Source organism: Leucoraja erinacea, chromosome 2, assembly GCF_028641065.1.
Source record: "Leucoraja erinacea ecotype New England chromosome 2, Leri_hhj_1, whole genome shotgun sequence".
Classification (NCBI taxonomy): domain Eukaryota; kingdom Metazoa; phylum Chordata; class Chondrichthyes; order Rajiformes; family Rajidae; genus Leucoraja; species Leucoraja erinaceus.
The window spans coordinates 88,434,832-88,457,684 of NC_073378.1; positions in this window are offsets into that span (position 1 = coordinate 88,434,832).

Sequence of the window (22,853 nt, forward strand, 5' to 3'; positions counted from 1 at the left end):
CAAGGTGAAAAATAAAAGTGGTAGGCAGACAAAACCAGGGCAAAACTCAAAAAGGGCCACTTATCAACATAATTGTATAAGGGGGTTGTAAAAACAAGCCTGAAGGCTTTGTGTCTCAATGCAAGGAGCATTCGTAATAAGGTGAATGAGTTGAATGTGCAGATAGCTATTAATGACTATGATATAGTTGGGATCACGGAGACATGGCTCCAGGGTGACCAAGGCTGGGAGCTGAACATCCAGGGATATTCAATATTCAGGAGGGATAGGCAGAAAGGAAAAGGAGGTGGGGTAGCGTTACTGATTAGAGAGGGGATTAATGCAATGGAAAGGAAGGACATTAGTTTGGAGGATGTGGAATCGGTATGGGTAGAGCTGCAAAACACTAAGGGGCAGAAAACGCTGGTGGGTGTTGTGTACAGGCCACCTAACAGTAGTAGTGAAGTTGGAGATGGTATCAAACAGGAAATTAGAAATGCGTGCGACAAAGGCAAAACAGTTATAATGGGTGACTTCAATCTACATATAGATTGGGTGAATCAAATTGGCAGGGGTGCTGAGGAAGAGGATTTCTTGGAATGTATGCGGGATAGTTATCTAAATCAACATGTAGAGGAACCAACGAGAGAGCAGGCTATTTTATACTGGGTATTGAGTAATGAGGAAGGGTTAGTTAGCAATCTTGTTGTACGTGCCCCCTTGGGCAAGAGTGACCATAATATGGTTGAGTTCTTCATTAAGATGGAGAGTGACATTGTTAATTCAGAAACAATGGTTCTGAACTTAAAGAAAGGTAACTTTGAGGGTATGAGACGTGAATTGGCCAAGATTGACTGGCAATTAATTCTAAAAGGGTTGACGGTGGATATGCAATGGAAGACATTTAAAGACTGCATGGATGAACTACAAAAATTGTTCATCCCAGTTTGGCAAAAGAATAAATCAGGGAAGGTAGTACATCCATGAATAACAAGGGAAATCAGGGATAGTATCAAAGCGAAGGATGATGCGTACAAATTAGCCAGAAAAAGCAGCATACCGGAGGACTGGGAGAAATTCAAAGACCAGCAGAGGAGGACAAAGGGCTTAATTAGGAAAGGGAAAATTATGATTATGAAAGAAAACTGGCAGGGAACATAAAAACTGACTGCAAAAGTTTTTATAGATATGTGAAAAGAAAGAGATTAGTTAAAACAAATGTAGGTCCCTTGCAGTCAGAAACAGGTGAGTTGATCATGGGGAAGAAGGATATGGCGGACCAATTGAATAACTACTTTGGTTCCGTCTTCACTAAGGAAGACATAAATAATTTGCCGGAAATAGCAGGGGACCGCGGGTCAAAGGAGTTGGAGGAATTGAGTGAAATCCAGGTTAGCCGGGAAGTGGTGTTGGGTAAATTGAATGGATTAAAGGCCGATAAATCCCCAGGGCCAGATAGGCTGCATCCCAGAGTACTTAAGGAAGTAGCTCCAGAAATAGTGGATGCATTAGTAATAATCTTTCAAAACTCTTTAGATTCTGGAGTAGTTCCTGAAGATTGGCGGGTAGCAAACGTAACCCCACTTTTTAAGAAGGGAGGGAGAGAGAAAATGGGGAATTACAGACCAGTTAGTCTAACATCGGTAGTGGGGAAACTGCTAGAGTCAGTTATTAAAGATGGGATAGCAGCACATTTGGAAAGTGGTGAAATCATTGGACAAAGTCAGCATTGATTTACGAAAGGTAAATCATGTCTGACGAATCTTATAGAATTTTTCGAGGATGTAACTAGTAGCGTGGATGGGGAGAACCAGTGGATGTGGTGTATCTGGACTTCCAGAAGGCTTTCGACAAGGTCCCACATAAGAGATTAGTATACAAACTTAAAGCACAAGGTATTGGGGGTTCAGTATTGATGTGGATAGAGAACTGGCTGGCAAACAGGAAGCAAAGAGTAGGAGTAAACGGGTCCTTTTCACAATGGCAGGCAGTGACTAGTGGGGTACCGCAAGGCTCAGTGCTGGGACCCCAGCTATTTACAATATATATTAATGATCTGGTTGAGGGAATTGAAGGCAATATCTCCAAGTTTGCGGATGACACTAAGCTGGGGGGGCAGTGTTAGCTGTGAGGAGGATGCTAGGAGACTGCAAGGTGACTTGGATAGGCTGGGTGAGTGGGCAAATGTTTGGCAGATGCAGTATAATGTGGATAAATGTGAGGTTATCCATTTTGGTGGCAAAACGGGAAATCAGACTATTATCTAAATGGTGGTCGATTGGGAAAGGGGGAGATGCAGCGAGACCTGGGTGTCATGGTACACCAGTCATTGAAGGTAGGCATGCAGGTGCAGCAGGCAGTAAAGAAAGCGAATGGTATGTTAGCTTTCATTGCAAAAGGATTTGAGTATAGGAGCAGGGAGGTTCTACTGCAGTTATACAGTGTCTTGGTGAGACCACACCTGGAGTATTGCGTACAGTTTTGGTCTCCAAATCTGAGGAAGGACATTATTGCCATAGAGGGAGTGCAGAGACGGTTCACCAGACTGATTCCTGGGATGTCAGAACTGTCTTATGAAGAAAGACTGGAGAGACTTGGTTTATACTCTCTAGAATTTAGGAGATTGAGAGGGGATCTTATAGAAACTTACAAAATTCTTAAGGGGTTGGACAGGCTAGATGCAGGAAGATTGTTCCCGATGTTGGGGAAGTCCAGGACAAGGGGTCACAGCTTAAGGATAAGGGGAAATCCTTTGAAAATGAGATGAGAAGAACTTTTTTTCACACAGAGAGTGGTGAATCTCTGGAACTCTCTGCCACAGAGGGTAGTTGAGGCCAGTTCATTGGCTATATTTAAGAGGGAGTTAGATGTGGCCCTTGTGGCTAAGGGGATCAGGGGGTATGGAGAGAAGGCAGGTACGGGATACTGAGTTGGATGATCAGCCATGATCATATTGAATGGCGGTGCAGGCTCGAAGGGCCGAATGGCCTACTCCTGCACCTAATTTCTATGTTTCTATGTTTCTATCACAATGAATGGTGGTGCTGGCTCAAATGGTCGAATGGTCGAATGGCCTCCTCCTGCACCTATTTTCTATGTTTCTAACCGACAACCTGTACGTTTTTGGAGTGTGGGAGGAAACCGAAGATCTCGGAGATAACCCACGGGAAAAATGTACAAACTCCGTACAGACAGCACTTGTAGTTGGGATCGAACCAAGGTCTCTGGCGCTGAAAGTGCAGCAAGGCAGCAACTCTACCGCTGTGCCACCCTAGTAGATCCTCTACTGAAACAGAACAGATTTGCTCCAGTCATTCATCCTGGTGTCTACTCCTGACCTGCAGAGTTTTGAATATAGACATCCCTCCCACTCCCCTCCTCCACAAGACTTCCAATATAAGTATGGTAGACAAAAATGCTGGAGAAACTCAGCGGGTGAGGCAACATCTATGGAGCGAAGGAATGGGTGACGTTTCGGGTCGAGACCCTTCTTCAGACTGTATCCAATATAAGTATGATTCATTTCATGCAATTACCATGCTGAGATCCTGTCCATCCACAAACTGTTTAGTTGCCTGATATCAGATGATTAATTCACAATTTAGCTTTCAGCATTCATACTAGATAAGCTCCAGTTACACATTGTCCAAAAATGTAATAGACTATACAATTAACTAATCTATCCACTTTAGTAATAATAATTAAGAATCATTTAATTTGTTTTTGCTGACAAATCAATTTACTCATAGAGAAAATTGAACTTGTTCCTGAAAATGGTTTAATAATGAATCGATTTTAATCCACATATTAATAAAATGGATCCAGTTTAAAAAAGCTTTATTCCATTGCACTGACTGCACTAGCAACATTTTATGTTTGCAGTCATGCAGATAAATATGACTACAAAGTGAGAACCAGCAATTTGAAAAAGCAGTACAATTTCAAATACAATTTGTGGCCACTTTTCCACCAAACCACGATGTCCAGTCAGACTTCCACCTCTCAAGATTACTGAAAGTTTCTAGCATGACTATACTGTAATCATACTGAGTGGAGGTCAGATCGCATGTGCACTGTGTAAGCCTAGGCAGGAGGCCATGGCTGAGTGAGATAATAAACATGTAGACCAAGGAATGTAACCTGTAAATATTGTGCCAGTATCATTATTATTCCACATCTGAGGCCAGGATGTGACATTGGCGACGAGGATATTTTGGATATTTTGGATTCTGAATCCGTGGCTTCGAGCTGGAAAAATTTTTTTTTTTAAATGGCAGTCGCAGGAGCTGATTTCTTAGCACTTTGTTCCACACTTTGATCGGATGGGTGATGCGAGTACCGTCAGCGTGAAGTGGAATGCTTGGTTGAAGGAATTTGAAGCTTATGCCAACAGTTAAGGCTCTTTCTTGAGGAGAGTGCGCTGGGCAGAATGTGCAGCGCAGAGCATTGCTTCTTTTCACCGTGGGGCCAGCAGTTTGAGAAATGTTTAAAACACTCCCTGATATCAGAATGAAGGAAGACTATAAGAAAGCCGTTGATGCTTTGAACAGTCATTATGTGGTGGTGCCAAATGCTACATTTCAACGCCATTTATTCCGTAAATTAATGCAGGAAAAGGGCGAGACTGTTGCTCAATTTGTGACGAGACTCAGACAGGTGTCTGTAGGATGCAAATATGTGGCTGCTGATGTTTAAAACCAGATATTGGATCAGGTTGTCCAGCATTGAAGGTCAGACAAGCTCAGGAGAAGGCTGCTAGAAAAAGGGGGTGAGTTAAACCTTAATGATGCTTTGTCGATTGCAGCAGCACTGGAAGCTGTTGGGGGACAATTTCACAGCATGAAATTGAATGAGTCCAAGATTGGTCAAGTTAACCAGCTGTCCTACGGTAGACCAAGAAGTATGCCTGAACGTGAGATCGAGTGTTACAGGTGTGGCAACAAGGGTCACATAGGGAAAGATGCATGTTGTCCAGCAAAAGGTTGAACATGTAGGAAATGTGGAGATCAAGATAATTTTGCAAAGAAATGTAAACGTCAGGCCAGGGACAAGACAAGTGATTACAACAAGAAAGGGAAGTCCAGTGAAAAGAAAGACAGACCTTGGCAGAAATAGAAGGGTCATATCCGTCACGTAGAAGGTGATTTCGGAAGTGATGAAGATAGTGATGAAGCTGGTGAGCATGCTGTTAAAGGGAATTATCAGTTTGCATTGAATGATAGCTATCACGAGAAAGTTGCAGTGACCATCAGAGGTGTTACAGTGCTAGTGATTGTGGATTCTGGTAGCGACAGCAACGTAATTGACAGATCACTTTGGAAATGCTTGAAACAGCAGAAAATCAAGTGCAACTCAAGGAGGTGTAGTAGGAAGTCACCGTAACTAACATTGCAGACCATTGGATGTTTCACGACTAATGGAGAAGTCGGAGATAGAGAAACTGAAGCAGAATTTGTGGTGATAGAGGAGAAGGGAGAACCTCTGCTGAGTAAAAATGCAGCTCGAGAGCTGGGAGTGCTTCACATTGGCGTGCATGTCAATTCAGTGCAGTCATATAATGACATGAGGAAGGAATTTCATTCAGTATTCCAAGGGATTGGAAAATTGAAGGCCAGCAAGTGAAGTTAGCCATTGATAAAAATGTCAAACCGATAGCTCAACCGGTGCAGAGAACGCCATTTGGTCTTCGTGGAAAAGTAGAAGCTAAAATCAAGGAGTTGATTGATCAGGACATTATTGAACCAGTTGAACGTTCAACACCATGGGTGAGTCCAGTTGTGATTGTGCCGAAACCCAATGATGACATTAGACTGTGCGTTGACATGAGGAGAGCCCATTCAATTGGGGTCGAGAACATAGTTAAAGAAAGGTGTCTAATTACTTTGGTAATTTTGTACCCAAGCAGCCACTATTGCTTTAATCCCAACAACATCAATTTTGCTGCTTTTAATTATGTAGTTTTCTATCTATTTCTCTTATTCAGTCCATACATAAGCAAATGTATTTTTAGTTTAGTTTAGAGATGCAGCGTGGAAACAGGCCCTTCAGTTCACCGTGTCCATGCCAACCAGCGATCCTCACATTTTAACACTATCCTACACACACTAGGGACAATTTTTACATTTACCAAACCAATGTACCTGTACGTCTTGAGTGTGGAAGGAAACCAAAGATCTCGGAGAAAACTCATGCGGTCACAGGGAGAATGTACAAGCACAGTACAGACGGCACCTGTAGTCAAGAATCAAATCCTGCTCTGCAAGCACTGTAAGGCAGCAACTCTACCACTGCACCACTGTGCCAACCTAATATTGTCATTAACTATACTCATTACTTATCATACTGGTGGTAACATCACAATTTGGAAATACTGTGGTGCGTGGGTCTCAAAATGAAGCACGAAGTCCAGTGTTTTGAGAGGCACCTTTTATTATGTTCCTCCCAGTTGTAGGGAAGACCAAACAAGAGAAAGATGGCACCCAAACCCCTGCCTTTAAACCCACTGGCTAAGGGCCGCCTCTGGACTGAACCACTCCCGTGCCGAGGGGTTCGACAGTATGATGGCACGACCCTTGGGAGCCGCCACAATACAACATTAAAAAAACAATATTTTTATTATATCTTAATTGCTTTCATGGTGTGCGCAAACTTACTAAAGAACCTCAAGGGAAATACATGGAGTGCAAGAGCAAAGTCCCTCTGAAGAGGCTGTAAAGTACTTTTGAATAGGTCCTGATGTATCCTACTGCAGGATGTTATAGTCCTGTGTTGATGACAAGATGATGGATGAGCAACTAAGCCCAGCCGTGTGCATCAATCCGGAACAATGAAGTTCGTAACACTGGCAAGCAACACATGTCCAATATTTGAAGGGAAATCCCATCACCCACTTTACCACCCACTTCTCTGCAAAACCATTGCACAAATCCATCATAAAATGGAAAACATGCCATTCTGCGCTCAAATTAAGGAAACTCAGTGGGAGAGACAGCAGTGATACACCTCATTTAATAATGAGGAACAATCAAAGATCTCCAGAACAATTTTGGAGATTAGTTTAAGGCAAGAAAGGTAGTTTAAAATTTGACTTTTTTTTCTAATTAACTGAATGAGAACAATTTTTTTAAATTATATGCATCTTTCGATAGAACGCTAGTTTATTACTGGGCACTTCATATTCCTGCATGTTGAGAGTTATATTAAAACTTCATGAATTTACATTTGCAGTTTATTTTTAGTTTCTAATACACATTATTTCTAATAATCAATGTCAAAAACAAATGCTGTGAATTTAAAACTTAGAAGATTTTTTTCTCATGTAAATCTCATGTATTCTATATATTCTAGTTTCAAAACTACTTATTTTTCTGTAACTAAACCGAGATGAGCTTCAGCCATTATAGACTATAGAAGGGCAACAATCAGATTATAGGAGACGGCTTGTCAGAAACATTTGCAAAAATTGCATTCTTTGTAGGCAGCTGAATTACTAGTTTAAAAGCCCTGTATAACACTACATCAATCAGAAACACTGCCTTCAAAAAGAGGGAATGACTAAAGCATGTTATTTATAATATTTGATTACTATCTAGGGCAATGGTCTTGTAGGATTCCTATTTGACCTTGAAACAAAAGTTTATATTGTCACTTGTAAATTCCTTTAAGAAACAAAACAAAAACATTACCTTTTTAACGATGCCGATGTGGGTAAAAGCAGTCGTACTGGAAATGGCTTTAGTGCTAGTTTACTATATGAACTCGAGCATATATTCCAGCAACGTGCTTTGCTAAACTGGATTCCAGGCCTTTAAATCGAAACTACTGAAAACTGGCACCATGATGTAAAATAATTATTTATCTAGGTATGTTACAAAACCTACCTGAATCGTCATTGGGAATCTGCCCTCAGCCATGTCGGCGATTTTGGCGCTGTTTGGAGGGGGCGGGTTTAAAACGCGATTTTTACTAGGCTGTACTAATCGCACATGTTCAGCCTAGTAAATCATTAACGAAAAATCGCTGCAAGACCCGGTCGCAAAAGGTATTATTAGTTTTATAGGCCTCGATAATATAGTTATAATAGTTTTAAAATTACTCTCTGATTTCGCAACCTCTCGCAGCCCCAGGGTTTTATAAAGCGAACAATTAAAGGTATGTACCTTATTTTTACATTAAATGGGGCATATATATAACCCTGAATATCAAGTTATCTATAACGAATAGTTCATTTTGGGCTTTTTATATCCCGCAGTATTTTTCTCGGCATTTGAGGGCACTAATCCAGCGCTATGTCAACGTTCTAAACCAGCGCGTTCCACATGAACCCACTAGAAAGCCGATTTAAATGGGCATTTATTTACAGCAATTGAACACTAAATTCCTTCCATTTGGCCTATAAATTAATGTAAATTAGATATAAAAATCATGTTATATTGCGAATTATTTGTGAATAACCTTTGGACACTTAGGCTATTTAAAAATGTTAATTTTTCCTTAAGAAATGGGCGTTTGACTATCCAAGATCACAGCTTTTTTGTAATGTCCATTGAAAATCAATAGGGAACAAGATGCTAATTTCCGAGTATGAAAATGGTCATAACTTTTTTAATACTTGAGATATGAAAGTGAATTTGGTGTCAAATTAAACTTATTGTTATGCTTTATCTGATGGGATAAATTGCAGACTTGATTTTTTAAATCTCAAAATTTTGTAACATTGCTAATTTATCTTTCAGGGTTTCATTCAAAATGCGAGTCTCTTCTGCCACCAGCAAGTTTATATGATTTTTTTTATTTACTATCTTTACTATATTATTTACTATATATATATTATCTATTTTATTTACCCTGGCTTTATGTAAAACCTGTAATCTTTTCCACCTCTTTACCTGTATTGTGAAGTTGATCTGGACAAGCCAAAACGCTGGAATTTCTCTTCACTGATTGGAAACATTAATGCAGAGGGAAAATGCAAGTATGCCTCATTGTGGAGTGATCCCAGATGCTTAAAAATGTACAACTTGGTGTTTGAAGAGACTTGCTTTCTGACAAGGAATATGGTTACTGCATCCTCTTGAGCCCAATCTAAAATTAGGACTTGCCATAGAGACCACCGTGCACATGTCACCATTAATTCACACCAGCCTAATATGATTATGCACTGGTGTCCACCGATGTAATTTGTTCTATCTGTCTTCACTTGATTAAAATAAAACAAAACAGAAGCAAAAGCACCACCACCACTTTCTCTGCATCTATATTGGGAACTAGAAATTTACTCGGCATGCCTTTCTCTATAACCTGATTTGGAAACCCTTAAAAACAGTGCTACTTTTTTCTGTAAGTTTCGGATAGCAAGCTGACAATTTTATAAGGTGCTTTAAAATTCCAGAATCTCCGACTCCACATCATTTCAGTCAATTTGTTAATTTCCTTTGCATTCTTTCACTTTACGAGTTTTCTGAAATGCAAAGTCAATGTCTGACATTCTGTGGAATTTCCAGATTGCGGAAATGACTGGGCTAGCTTGTGTCTTTGACCTGGATTGAGTGCAGGTCTGAAGAAGGGTCTTCACCCGAAACACCACCAATCCATGTTCTCCAGAAATGCTGCTGCCTGGCCTGCTGAGTTACTCCAGCACTTTGTGCCCTTCTGTAGCATTAATTCATATGCCGTCAAATGCTCGAACTGTTTGCTTCTGATTGAAAGCCTACCACTAGCGCACATACTAGTTTGTGATGTGAGCATTTTGATTAATGGATGCGTGCAAGTGATTAAAAAAACCTGAGCAGGTTGCTGAGATGATATTTTTGGTGTAGAAATAAAACAAAATGACTAAGATTAGAGAATAAATCAATGTATTACAAAATGACAAATAGTTTTATTTATTTACTAGACTAAATGGGGACCCGTTGGGTTCCTGTCGCACGGGAGGCTTGGTCCCCCAACGCAACCCGTTCCCCAATGCAATATTCCACCACTCACCTGTTACTCCAATGCAACCCTTTATCCCAACACAATATTCCACCACTCACCCATAGCCCCCAACTGCACAGGAGCGCCTGACGTTTTCAGTTTAAACTGACAATAACTTGTAAAATATAAGATCAATGTGAACGCATCTCACTCTCCCTCTTCAGTCCCCTATTCCCCTCCTCCATTATCTTCCCTTCCCCACCCTCCTCTGCTTCCTCCCCTCAACCTCTTCCTCCCCTCCTCCCTCTTCCACCTCCCCTCCTCCATTACTTCACCATCCCTCTTCCTACCCCTATCCTCCTCCATTCTCCCTCATTTCCCAGCGCTCTCTCTCTCTCTTTTTTTCCTTTTCAAAACTTTATTCGACAGTCATATGATACACCACATCAATAATAATCAGGAATTACACTATAACAAATAATCATTATAGTACAACAGTGCATTCATTGTTTACAATACTCTCAACCCCATGCGGTGACCAGCGCCCACGGAAGGCCTCCAGTCGCCGTGGACCCCGCGTGTTCCCTCTCCAGGGACACACGTGCACGGACGTAGGCCCGAAGGAGGGGCAGGCAGCCGACTCTAGCCTGGCCATCGACCGCCTGCTTCCTGGACCCGCGAATGGCCATCTTGGCCAGGCCCAGCAGCAAACCGACAGGGAAGTTCCACCCCCCCGATCGGCTCTCCTCACTCCGTGCCTTATGCCCAAACACTAGAATCGTGGGACTAAAATGCAACCAGAACTTGAGGAACAACCCCTTCAGATATTGGTACAGGGGCAGTAACCTCTCACACTCCATATACGTGTGGAACACTGTCTCCTCCTCGCCGCAGAAAATACATGCGGCGGACGAGCCTGTGAACCGACTCAAAAGTTTATTACACGCCACCACTCTGTGCAGCACTCTCCACCCCAGGTCCCCAATGTAAACGGGACAACTCCCTTGTAGTGGTAACACCGTCCGCCATGGTGTGTCAGGACGGGAAACAAGGCAAGGAGGTGCAGAATGTGCAGGAACATTCTGAACAGTGCGCGTCTCTTCGCATCATGAAACAGTATACTGGTCATCACAGAAATGCGGCTCAGGTTGTGTGGAGCCGGTCCCAAAGAAATATCCCGGAGCCTAGGTCCGATGAGCAGATCTGACGGAGCGAGGGTAAGCTCAGTCAGAACCACTCTAGGCGCGTGCATCTCCTCGCCACCCGCCATGACAGGGTGAGAACCGGCCACTCCCGCAGCCGCAACATCCCCCTCCCCTCGTGGAGCAACACACTGGCTGAAAACAGCCAAATTCCTCACTCTTAGCACATCACGATAGAAACTAGGCAAGCCCCTTAGGGCGGGTCGACTGATGCCTGCCACTGGGAGCCGCGAGACCCCTCTTAGGCAATGATCCCAACGGAAAAAATACGTGGCCGGAGCGTGCCATCTGGGGGGGGTTCTCTACATGCATATACCTCCTCAGAGTCCTGAGACGGAGAGCCGCCACCTGGGTACGCACGCATACCAAAAGCTGGCCGCCCTCCTCTAACGGGAGACTCAGGACCGCTGCGGAAACCCAGTGCTTCCCAAAATAAATCCAGCAGCTTCTTCTGTAAAGCATTTACAAATATGGAAGGAGGGACAAGAGTAGCCAGCCGATACCATAACATGGAGGCCACCAGCTGGTTTATGACCAACACCCTCCCCTGAAAGGAAAGAACTCCAAGCAAGCCTGACCAGCGCCCCAGCCAGCTAACCACTTTCGTCTCCAACGTCTGCCAGTTTGCCGGACAAGCATCGTCAGTGGGACTCAGGTACACCCCCAGATAGGGGAGGTGCGTGGTGCTCCACGCATACATTGTCATCTCCTCCAGCAGGGAGTCTACCTGCCACTGACACACTAAAAATCCAGAGCACTTACTACAGTTACCCCTTGCAGAAGATGCAGCCGAGAAAATCCTCTGGCAGTCACGCATCCTCCGCAGGTCACCAGGATCAGTGAACATATGGAGTACATCATCGGCATACGCCGAAAGAACCACCTCCACCCCTGGGCCTGGTAGAGCCAGGCCTGTCAACCTTCTCCGAGGAAAACACAGGAATGGCTCCACACAGACCGAGTACAACTGACCAGACATGGGACACCCCTGACGGACCCCCCACCCAAAATGAAAGGGAGCCAACAACACACCATTAACCTTCACGAGACACTCCACTGCAGTATACAAAAGCCGGACTCGCCCGGTGGGGTATCGCCTCAGCGCAGAGGGAGAAGAGGAGAGAAGACACTGCAGCCCTAAGATTTTTGCCTCCACCACAGTGAGGAGGTGCTTGGAGGACTCACTGTGGTGGATGTTAATTTGTGTTTATTGGTGTTTATTATTGTATTATTGTATGTATGACTGCAGGTACGAAATTTCGTTCCGACCGTAAGGTCTGAATGACAATAAAGGTAATTCTTCTAATTCTTAACAGGCAGGGGACCAGCATTCTGGCAGGCAGGCAGGTTTACCACTGCTACACGGGTGGCTTTAAACTAAATAGTGGGGGGGGGGAGGATACAAATTGGAAATACAAAGATGGAGATACAAAGATTGGATATACAAAGAACGAAAAGAGAGCATAGGAAAAGTTAAGAAAGACACCAGAAATAACAGGGCAGAAAGCTCACAAAGGGATAGGAGAGTATGGCCAAGTAAAATAGGAATCAATGTGGAAGTTGAGGTGAGTAATGAATTAAAAGCATTATATATAACCATATAACAATTACAGCACGGAAACAGGCCATTTCGACCCTTCTAGTCCGTGCCGAACACGTATTCTCCCCTAGTCCCATATGCCCTGCGCTCAGACCATAACCCTCCATTCCTTTCCCGTCCATATAACTATCCAATTTATTTTTAAATGACAAAAACGAACCTGCCTCCACCACCTTCACTGGAAGCTCATTCCACACAGCTACCACTCTCTGAGTAAAGAAGTTTCCCCTCATGTTACCCCTAAACTTCAGTCCCTTAATTCTCGTCATGTCCCCTTGTTTGAATCTTCCCTACTCTCAGTGGGAAAAGCTTATCCACGTCAACTCTGTCTATCCCTCTCATCATTTTAAAGACCTCTATCAAGTCCCCCCTTAACCTTCTGCGCTCCAAAGAACAAAGCCCTAACTAGTTCAACCTTTCTCTGTGTAATGTATTCAAGCATATTCATTATATGCTAATGAGTTGGTCATGTATATAAGTAGGGAATGTTAGGTAATAAATCTCTCTTGTGATCCAGCCAGCCTGCGTGTAAGTTATTGTTTATTTTACTGTCCGGAATATAACAAAATTGGCGACGAGGATGGGATAGAGTTTGTGAACTCATCCTTTAAATACAGTGCAGGACTGTTTTACAACAACGACATGATGGCAGCGTCCACAGGCTACATTTTTTAACTCTTCTCTCTCCCCTACATTTTGGGTCAGAGTGCTACCATTCTCTGCCTCCTGCCTCACACACTGACTGCTAGCTTTCCCAATTTGAGTCCCTTCCCCCCAACCATACTAGTTTAAAGTCTCCCCAGTAGCCTTTGCAAATCTCCCCGCCAGGATATTGATCCCCCTCGAGTTCAAGTGCAACCCGTCCTTTCTGTACAGGTCGCACCTTCCCCAAAAGAGGTCCCAATGATCCAGAAACTTGAATCCATACCCACTGCACCAGTCCCTCATCCACTCATTTATCCTCCACCTCGCTCCATTCCTACTCTCACTGTCGCGTGGCACAGGCAGTAATCTTGAGATTGTTACCTTTGCGGTCCTTCTCCTTAACTCTTTACCTAACTCCCTAAATTCTTCTTTCAGGACCTCTTCTCTTTTTTTACCTATGTCGTTGGTGCCTATATGTACCACAACCTCAGGCTCCTCTCCCTCCCATTTCAAGATTTCTTGGACACGTTCAGACACATCCCTGACCCTGGCACCAGGGAGGCAAACTGCCATCCGGGTCTCCTGACTGCGTCCACAGAATCGCCTATCCGACCCCCTGACTATAGAGTCCCCTATTACAATTGTCCTCTTCTTTTCCTTACCCTGCACAAGTATAAGAAGTAAAGTGGATGAGCTTGAGGCTCAGTTAGAGATTGGTAGATATGACATTGTGGGGATTACAGAGACATGGCTGCAGAAGGATCGGGACGGGGAACTGAATATTCAGGGTTATACTTCCTATAGAAAGGACAAGCAGATGGGCAAAGGAGGTGGGGTAGCTCTGTTGCTGAGGGATAAAATTTAGTCCCTTGCGAGGGGTGACATAAGGACTGACGATGCAGAGTCGCTGTGGATAGAATTGAGGAATTGTAAAGGTAAGAAGACACTAATGTGAGTTATCTACAGGCCCCCAAACAGTAGCCTGGATATAGGATGCAAGTTGCAGCAGGAGTTAAAAGTGCCATGTAACAAAGGTAATGTCAATGTGGTTATGGGAGATTTCAGTATGCAGGTCATGGCCGTGCGAAGGGGAGGTGCGATGGTTGCGGTCTCACCCGCCTTTTTTCCCACAGAGTAAACAAAATTGAAAAATTGGGGCAGAATATTTTTTTATTCTACAGCAGGACAGAGGGAGCCTTGCCTTTGGGCTCCTTGGCCCCCTTGCAGCCGTACAGCCACTGGATGACCCTGGCGTTGCGCTCGATGCCAGAGGGCAGAGGCTTGTTCTTCCCTCAGAGCGGCTCGTTGCCGCTATCGCTGCTCGCTCTCCGAGTCTGGACAGCTCATGCTGCGAAACATGAGGGCAAGGCTTCTCGAAAGCGGCATCGGCGGCAAACTTCTCCCTTTAGCAGCTTTAGCACTTTCAAACCAAACGCCACAGCTTTAGCACTTTCAAACCAACGGCAACTCAGCTTTAGCACTTTCAAACCAACGGCAACTCAGCTTTAGCACTTTCAAACCAAAGGCAACTCAGCTTTAGCACTTTCAAACCAAAACACACTTTTGCATTTTCAAACTACATTTTCAAACCACATTAAGCACACTGACAGGTCAGTAAAACCACTCACAGTTAAGTAGACATGTGTTCAGTGTTATTCACAGCTCAGACTGAGAATTGCGACCTCTCACTCTCCCATCTTTCAGAGAATTGAGGCACCTCCACACTTCTGGGTTTTATAGTCCCTCTGGAAGGGGCGTGATCTTCAGGAGAGAGAATCTCAACATTTTTTAAACACTAATAACTCTTTTATTTTTCATTGATGGGAAGTGCAGCGGAGGGGGACTCTGAGTAAGATGGCCAAAAATCACAGCCGTAAGTGGCAGCATTTTTTCTAAAATCAATATAAAGTGCAACAGGGTCAAAATTAGACTTTTAGTAATATAGACTAGACCACGTGGGACCCGTTTGGGGGGGGGGGGGGGGGTGGCCTGTGGCATCACACACACATTAACCACCCCTCCCACACACTGTAACCACCCACACACACACCCCCTTCCCCACACACACTCTCCTCAGTCACACCCCCCCCACCCCCCCCCTCACCCCCCACACACCCTCCCCCCTCCCCCCCACACACCCCTCTCTCCCCCCTCCCCCACACAAAACCCCACACCCCCCCCTCCCCCACTCCCCCCCCCCCCCTCCTCTCCCGTCTGAACACACCCCCCACCAGCCCTCGACAGGCCCCTCCTGAAGCCGTCCCCATCCCCCGGCTACAGAACGCTCCCGCCATTTGCGTTGGGGGAACGGGTGAGTGGTGGAATATTGCATTGGGGAATGGGTTGCGTTGGGGGACTAGGCCTCCCCAGTGACAGGAACCAATGGGTCCCACTAGGTCTAGTATAAACTAATTGTAACAATCAATTCTGTGAATAGGCTTTTAAAAGAAAAAAAGAACCTCGATATTTCCCCAGAAGACACTATATAATTCTGCAAAAGGTTATACTAATAAACGTGTTTACAGAAAAGTGACATTTCCATTGGAACAGCAGTTTATCTCAAATGATTCTCAAATGCCCTGAGGATCCATTTTAAATTAGTTTTCATATTAATCTTATTTAACAATGACATGCACAATTGCATGATTTAATTCAGTCATTAGGAATCATAGTTTATTGTATACTGGTAATGATTTCACTGGGATTAAACCTGCTTGCAGGAGTTTAATGGGAAGCATTAAATACAGTGTTGAAGAATTGTGAACAGTCATAAACAGCAACATCATTCTACTGAATGACCTTGGCAGTTCAGGCTTGTGGATCTACCTCGAGAAAGTTCTTGGGTTCATTTCATCCCAGTTTAAGCATTATGCCATGCCTTCAAAAATAATTATTCTTATTCTGTTCTCCAGTCAGATGGTGAAACTTCATCACAAGAATAATGTCAAGATCTTTTTGTTCCTTTTCATGTTCTGCAGCCAATAATCTATTAGTTTTTCATTACTGATCTAAATTTAACACAGGTTGATATTTGCAATCAAGAATATGTCAGGATAAGCAAATATACTGAAAGATGGGCTCTTTCCTCCCTTGCAACATATTTTGTTTACCTCAGGCTCAGGAAGAACATAAAGGGATACTCTTTTTTTACAACCTACATTTCATTTTGAATGGGGCAGCGCAAAACCACTGCAAAATTAAGAAATTAAAATTCAAATCAAATTAATGTATTGGTGAATATAAAATTGCTTTGTGTACATGCAAAATCTCTTGTTGTAAATAGATCTATGGGTCGTTAGTTACAGGAAACAGTTTGGTCAATCATAAAATATATACAAAAGTGAAATATCTGAAAATCTGTACTGTTTAGTTTTAATCAGTACTAGACCATATGGGACCTATTGGGCCACGTTCCCCCAATGCAATATTCCACCAAACTGCGCAGTGCGGCTGATGGGTTCCCGTTGTGACGCCACTGATCAACGTTGGGATGCAAGTCACGGTAACCCTCACCCAACTGCGCAGACGCAGCCAGCAAGTTGGAGCATGACTGCGACATTTTTAAAGTTTAAAATGGCAATAATGTAAAATTTAAGATCAATGAGAATGCATCTCACTCTCCCTCTTCAGTCCCCTATTCCCCTCCTCCATCTTCCCACCCTCCACAAACCCTCATCTGCTTCCTCCGCTCACTCCCTCCCTCCCCTCCTCTCTCTTCCCCCTCGCCTCCTCCATTACCTTGTGTGCTCCCTCCCCCTCCTCTTCATCCCCTTCTTTCCCCTCTCCTCCTCCCCTCCCAACACTCTCCTTCACCTCTCCCTCCCTCTCCTTTCCCCTACCCTCAGTCATTCCCTCCCTCCCCAGAACCCGTCTCCACTCCCTACCCCCCTCCTCTCCCTCTATCCCCATCCTCACCTCCCCATGCCACTCCTCACCTCCTCCACTGCTTTCCATCCCCCACACCCTACCTCCCCCCACTCCCCACCTTCTCTCCCTCTATCCCCCTTCTTCCCCCACCCTCCCTCCTCCTCACCTCCCCCAATTTCCCCTCCTCCTCCCCTCCCTACCCCTCCTCACCCTCCATCCCCCCCACTCTCCCTCCTCCCCTCCCCAGAATACTGTTTTCTCCACTACCTTGGCGATGATGTTGTACTTGAGGCTGATGCTGTCAGGGGGGGGATGGGCCGAGGAGCCTGGAGCGGGGGGATGGTGAGGCTGAGGCTATGGCCAAATCCGTGCTCCGGGTCCCGATCCTTGCCCTCCCCACGGGCCCGGAGTATCAGCGCCACCACCCCCAGACCTCGCCCAGCCTCAGCGCCACGGTCATTTCAAATTCCACACTCGTGGGGAGACTTTCAGTTATTTTCAAATCGGCAAATGCGGATACTCTCAGTCAGTCACTCTCTCCCTCCCACATAACCCCTCTCCCCTCCCTACCCCCCCTCCGCTCCCTCTATCCCCCTGCTCCCCCACTCCTCACCTAAACCCTATCCCACCCCCCCCAATGAAAATCGCAATGTTTTTTTTTAAATGAAAGCTCCCTCCTATCTCTTCCTCGGCACCATCTTGACGTCACCCTCACGCTTCTTGCCACAAACCGGAAATGACGCACTCAGCACCAGCATGCCGCTAACCAGAAATTACATCATCGGCGCCATCTTGCAACTAAGTGAAAATCACAGAATGAGCGCCAATTTTGAACTTAAACACAGTCCTGATCTAATAAAATGTTTATTCATGCTTTATCCATCCAAAAACTGTTGCAAGCAAGCCCTTTAAAAGCCAAGCCAATTGGACAAAAACACTTTGCAAGCCAACAAAACACGTTTGCTGAAAGCCCTTTAAAAAGCCAACCCAATTGGGCAAAAACACTTTGCAAGCCAACACAACACATTTGCTGAAAGCCCTTTAAAAAGCCAACCCAATTGGGCAAAAACACTTTGCAAGCCAACAAAACACATTTGTTGAAAGACCTTTAAAAAGCCAACCCAATTGGGCAAACACTTTGCAAACAACAAACACATTTGCTGAAGGAGGATCCTGATAGAGGTATACAAAATTATAAGGGACAAGGGTAGATAGTTAGAAACACTTCTCACTGGCATCTAAGACTAGAGGGAATGGGTTATGGATAAGAGGCACGAGGTTTGGAAGGATTTGAAGAAGCACTTTCTCATTCAGGTTGATAGACACAAAATGCTGGAGTAATTCAGCAGGACCTGCTACATCACCAGATAGAAGGAACAGGTGACCTTTCGGGTCGAGACCCTTCTTCAGACTGAAGTCAGGGGAGAAGGAAATATAGAGATAAGGAAGTGTAAGGTGCAAAAACAAGACAAATGGAATACAGATCAAGGAAAATGTAAAATAGATTATTGTTAGCCGGGAGAAGTTAACAACATAGCAAACAGAGATATGTAATCGGAGACAGTCAGACTGGTCAGAGAACTGGAAAGGGGGAGTGAGTGATGGAGAGCGAGGGAAAGCAAGAGTTACTTGAAGTTAGAGAAGTCAATATTCATACTGCTGGGGTGTAAGCTGCCCAAGCAAAATATGAGGTGCTGTTCCTACAATTTGCGCTGGGCTTCACTCTGACAATGATGAAGGCCCAGGACAGAAAGGTCAGTGTGGGAATGGGAGGGGGAGTTAAAGTGTTTAGCAAATGGGAGAAGTTGCTTTTCTCATTCAGGTGGTGGTTGGAATCTGCGAGATACTACCTGACAAGGTGATTGAGGCAGAAACAATACATTTAACAAAAACATCTGGATGATCACTTGAATTGTGAACCATGGTAAGGTACTGGCCAGGTTTTGGAAAAGGGGATTATTCTTGATGGGTATTCGTTAGTCAGCATGAACATGATAGGCCAAAGAGCCAGTTTCCATACCATAGACTCTATATCTCTCAATACAAAAGCAAAGTGAAATTGCAGACTAGAACTAGAGTTATAATCTAAGAAAATATCAAATGAGAAAGTATTAAGATTTTAGTGTTGAACTGTAGGAAAGATAGTCAGGCACTATGAAGATAACACAGAATAAAGAAAGACTTCAAATAGATCAAAGAAGGAAAAGTCAGATTGAATAAAAATGTTCAGGTTGTGATAATAATGACAAAAACGATTTCCTTTGGACGTTGAGCCAGCTATTACAAACGACTTATCAAAAGAATGAAAAGAAGAATGAGGATTGTTAGAACATAGAATTTTCACCAGAAATACCATAAGGAAAATATACAAAATGTATTTCAAAGGCAGGGGCATAAATATTTGAAAATTAATATTGTAAAATGTAGGAAAATAGGAGCAAAGGAGGATTTTTGAGGCTCATCACAAACAGATTTGAATGAAGAGCTTATTGCCATGCATTAAGATGTTATGTCAGTCAGCCATTATGTTTGATCTAACTCATAAATGGTAAGAATAAATACAGACAAAGGCAATACTTTTCATTGTCGCATCACTGTTCAAAAAGTTAAGTGCAGAATACCACTGGTTTCAGATTAATACCCCAGACTGGAGCATTTAAACTGCTAACCTATTTTTTTAAATTACTGTGCAGTTTCCAAGCGCAGGTTCGTTGGTCAGTGTTGGTGCTACTGACCTCAAGTCCTTGTCCAAACAATTGGGCACAAAATGGAATGTTTCCAATTGAATATTAAACTGAAGCTCCTTGACAAACTGAAGGAAAGTCCCCAATGTCCCAGCCAATGTTTATTCCTCCAATAATACAAAGAAGACAGATTATTTATTATTACATTACTGCATGAGACTATTTGCTTCGTGCTAAACTGGTCAATTCCTGCCTGGAATCGACAATACTTCAAGCATGCTGATGATCATAAATCACGTTGGGAATGAATGGTGTACATAAATTAAGAAACTGCTTGAAGGCAGCAAGCTCATGGGAAAACCTCCCAAGTTACATATGGTACTGACTTGGAAATTATTCTTGTTTGTTTTTTGCCATTTGGACAAAATGCTGGAATCTCCAACAACAATATCACCTCCTTCAATCTTTGGATTGCTACACTAAATCAATTAATGTGTGAGTGTAATGGATTGTTCTTAACGATCAATTTTGCTGCTCAGTAGTAGTAGCATCAAACCATTAAATGGATTTTGGGCTGCAGTTGAACTGCACATCAGGGATGCCTTTACTAAAGAGATTAAAACTTTCTCTTGTTGACTTAAAGACACAGAACAAACATGCTCAAGGTCAGATGACATTTCATGAATGATCTTCAGAAGTCACTTTGGGCCTCACTGCAATAAAGTCAGGAATAGCTACTTCCCCCTCTGTTATCTGGCTTCAGAATGGTCCTTCCATAAGCTAGGGTTCTGTCTGATTGCAGACATTGGAATTTGCCTGTGGAACAGCCACGTTATAATGCTGAGAACTATATATCTTTGCTTTATCTATTCTACTTGGTTGTGGATGAAAAAATAAATAAAAAATAAAAAAATTAATGGCGCGGCCCTGTCCAGTCGCCGTTGTGGCAGCTCCGCGAAAATTGTGTGTGTTTTTAACTTTTATGTTCCTTTTTAACTTATTTCTAAGTTCTAACTCCCTAGTACTAACAAACTATGACAGGGAAACCCTCTTAAATCTAAACTCCAGGGCAAACGGAGACTTTTTAAACTCTGTACTCACTGATCCAGCGTGGCCAGCAGAGATCAGCAGAAGCTGCTGCAACAACAATGGGAGCTCGGCTGCAAGGAAAACCCGGAGAAAACATCGAGGGAAGGGGGGGGGGGGGATTTGGAATAGGCTGAAAGCCCAAGCCTTTCGTCCACCTCTGCCCAGCACTCTTCTGGCGAATGTCCAGTCCCTGGAAAACAAGCTGGATGACCTCAGGGCGAGGGTCAGATTCCAGCAGGACATAAGAGACTGCAACATCCTCTGCCTGACTTCGCTGATTCCGGATCAGGTAATCTACCCAACCGAGTCCTTCACTGTCCACCGTGCTGACAGAACAGAAGCATCTGGGAAATCCAAGGGTGGAGGAGTCTGCTTCATGACCAATAACAACTGGTGCAACCCTGGAAATATCAAGATGCTTTCTCGTTCCTGCTCGCCGGACCTGGAGCACCTGACGATCTCATGCCGCCCATTCTACCTTCCCCGGGAGTTCGGCTCAGTGATCGTCACAGCCGTCTACATTCCACCGCAGGCGGACACCGACATGGCACTTTCGGCCCTACACGATGTGCTATGTCGACATCAAAACAAGTACCCGGATGCCGCTATGGTGGTGGCTGGAGATTTTAATAAACAAAATCTCAAGAAGGTCATGCCGAACTTTTACCAAGACATCACGTGTGCCACCAGGAGGCAGAGAACTTTGGACCACTGCTACACACTATTCAGGAAAGGCTACAAGGCCGTTTCACTCCCTCCCCTAGGAAAATCTGACCACGCTGCCATTTTCCTGTTGCCGGAATATAAACAGAGGATAGTTCGGGAAGCGGTAGAGACGAGGGACGTAAAGCGGTGGTCCGACCAGTCAGAGGCCATGCTGCAAGATGCACTGAGTGATGTCGACTGGAATATGTTCGAAGCAAGTTCCAGTGACGTCAGTGAGTTCACGGAAGCAGTCACGGACTTCATCGCAACAGTAACCGACAACATCGTCCCCACGGTAAGGGTAAGCACCTTTCCGAACCAAAAACCCTGGGTAGACAGGTCTGTTCGTGTGGCCCTGAATGCTCACACCGCTGCCTACAACTCGGGCCTGGCATCAGGAAACATGGACGTCTACAACGCAGAGTCCTGCCGATTGCGAAGGGCGGTGAAGGACGCAAAGAGGAGGGACAGAGACAAGATGGAGTTACAGATGGAGCAGCAGGACACCAGAAGCCTGTGGCAGGGGCTACGGATTGTAACCAACTACCGGAGCACCCCTCCCTCATCCGAAAGTGCAGCTGTCTTGCAGGGCCACCAAGCCCATTTCCACTAGATAATAGGAAGACACCGAGCCCGAAGTATAAAATTATACAATGATATGATATAATTTCTAAATACTTGAATTGCAAAATCACTGGTTTCTTAGAACATTGTTGTTTTACTTTTTTTACTCAGAATATTTGAAAGAGCCTGAATTGATAATCATCTTCCTCTGTTTCCTGAAAGCAATTTATTGATTACTAGAAAAAGTGGGACCTGTTGGCTCCCTTGTCACACGGGAGGCCTGGTCCCCCAATGCAACCCGTTCCCCCAACGCAATATTCCAGCACTCACCCATAGCCCCCAACTGTGCTGGGGTGGCTCATTTCCCTTTATTCACCCTCCCTCATTAAACTTAAAAAAAGAAATCCAAGTTGCTTGCTGCTTGCTGCCACTGCTGTGATCAAAGATGATAGAGCGGAGCTGTGATTGCACTTGCTTGCTACCACTGCTGTGGTTTGCAACATTGTAGCTGGTGAGAAGTTAAGTGAAAAATAAATTGCCAGGACTTGGTGTCCTGGGATTTGCAACCTTGTAGCCAGCAGGGCCAGCAATTGGATTTGGAAT